General features: G+C 43.9%; 1 non-coding gene across 1 annotated transcript; it reads left to right on the top strand.

Moving 5' to 3' along the window:
• Positions 1-2004: 2004 nt before the first annotated feature.
• LOC126019682 (U6 spliceosomal RNA) lies at positions 2005-2111 on the top strand. Its single transcript, XR_007499311.1, has one exon. It is a non-coding gene; the product is annotated as a U6 spliceosomal RNA (small nuclear RNA).
• Positions 2112-2412: the final 301 nt, after the last annotated feature.

The following is a 2412-nucleotide window of genomic DNA, read 5'->3' as shown; positions in this document are numbered from 1 at the left end:
CTCAGAAATTGTTTCTGGCAGGCTCGGGGACAGTATGGGATGCCGAAATCAAACCTAAATTGACTGCATGCAAGACAAAAGCCCTACCCACTGTACTTTCATGCTGGTCCCTGCCATGATAGTTTTTAACCACAAAAACACCTTAGTTAAAGTGAGTCAGTCCCAGGAATGGCTCCTCCCAATAAAGTAAATAAATGTTCTGCTCTGCATAGCCCAAATAAAGACTATATAAAAACTCATCCTGAGTGACCACCCAGAATACTCCAGTCTCTCTTCCCTGCCATAACACCCCAAGTCAAAGCATCATTCTTTTTCCATTTTAGTTGCTACCATAAGCAATGTGAGGAGCCTTCCAGGCAATAGAGATAGACTGTTAATTCTCATCAGCGGTCATAGCCTCAGTCAGTGACATCTTTGCTAACCATTCTGTTCAACTCTGTGTGCAAATAGATGTGAACATTAGAATGCCCTGTACATACTTACCTGTTTACAGTTATTTGCGCAAACAGATGCGACTGGTAATGGTAATGTACCTGGCCACAGTAAGCCTGAACTCCACACTCATTCACTGCTTCTGTAATCTTGGGCAATAACAAATAACCTCACTCAGCCACATCTTCCTATTCTGTTAAGTATAAGAATCTCACTGACAGGGGCTGGAGTGATAGCACAGTGGGTGGGTTGTGACTTGCATGTAGGTAACCTGGATTCAATCCCTGACATCCCATATAGTCCCTTGAGCCTTCCAGTAATAATTTCTTTTTTGTTTGTTTTCTGTTTTTTGTTTTTTTGCTTTTTTGTTTTGTTTTGTTTTGTTTTTGTTTTTGTTTTTTTTTTTTGGTTTTGGGGTCACACCTGGCAGTGCTCAGGGGTTACTCCTGGCTCTATGCTCAGAAATCGCTCCTGGCAGGCTCAGGAGATTGTATGGGGTGCTGGAATTCGAACCGCTGTCCTTCTGCATGCAAGGTAAATGCCTTACCTCCATGCTATCTCTCCAGCCCCCCAGTAGTAATTTCTGAGGGCAGAGCCAAGAGTAAACTCTGAATGCCATGAGTGTGGCCCCAAAACTAAAACAAACAAGTGAAAAAACTCACAGACCTTGGTGCCAGAGAGATAGCATAGAGGATAAGGAGTTTACTTTCTATGCAACTGACCTGCATTCAAAACCCGGCATAACATATAATCTCCCCAAGGCTGCCAGGAGTAATTTCTGAACACAGAGCCAGGAGTAACCCCTGAGCACTACCGATGTGTCCCCCCACCAAAAAAAAAAACTTAAAGAACTGTTTGAGGGATAAAATGATCTAATGTATGTAAAGCAATCTGACATAATGCTAAATAAGAGTTTTATGTCAGAATTGATAATCAGGGTTACTATTAAAGGTGAGAGAGAGAGTGTGTGTGTATGAATCTTCAGGATTCCACTGATTTTAATCTACTTATGACTTTTGTTCAATGTCATGTCTGTTGCCAATGGGGTTGATCACAAGGCCAAAGGAGAGCCTAGTGAATGACAAATGATTTAATCTGATGGTATAGTAGCTAGACAGCAATAGTTTGATTTAAGAATCCATTGGTGGGGCCGGCGAGGTGGCGCTAGAGGTAAGGTGTCTGCCTTGCAAGCGCTAGCCAAGGAAAGGACCACGGTTCGATCCCCCGGCGTCCCATATGGTCCCCGCAAGCCAGGGGCAATTTCTGAGCGTATAGCCAGGAGTGACCCCTGAGCATCTAATGGGTGTGGTCCGAAAAACCCAAAAAAAAAAAAAATCCATTGGTGGGGCCAGAGAGATAGCATAGAGGTAAGGCATTTGTCATGCATGCAGAAGGACGGTGGTTCAAATCCCAGCATCCCATATGGTCCCCCGAACCTGCCAGTGGTGATTTCTGAGCATAGAGCCAGGAGTAGCTCCTGAGAGCTGCCAGTTGTGACCCAAAAACAAACAAACAAAAAACAATCCATTGGTGACTGAGCAATAACCAAGTGACTCAAGACTTGGTGCAGAGGTGCTCACTTCGGCAGCACATATACTAAAATTGGAACGATACAGAGAAGATTAGCATGGCCCCTGCGCAAGGATGACACGCAAATTCGTGAAGCGTTCCATATTAAAAAAAAAAAAAAAGACTTGGTGCAGAGGACAAGGTGAATCAGCATGTGACACAAAATCTGCTTTTACACTATCTCCCCCCAGTAGAGCAGAAGACTCAGGTCAAGAGTGTTTGTGGGCACACACTCAAAAATCCCTGCTTATGTATGTGCAGACACAAACTGATGCTTTTTACTGGTCTGCTATTGGAAGGTAACAAGCCCCCATCTTCCTCTGTCCAAACATACCTAGGAAAAACTATTTCAGAAAAACATCTGTTCCTAAGCCACATTGTGGGGCTCTGGATTGGGCTGTTTTTCCCTGG

The sequence above is a fragment of the Suncus etruscus genome, chromosome 9 (assembly GCF_024139225.1).
Source record: "Suncus etruscus isolate mSunEtr1 chromosome 9, mSunEtr1.pri.cur, whole genome shotgun sequence".
NCBI lineage: Eukaryota > Metazoa > Chordata > Mammalia > Eulipotyphla > Soricidae > Suncus > Suncus etruscus.
This window is presented reverse-complemented; position numbering and strand designations above follow the sequence as displayed.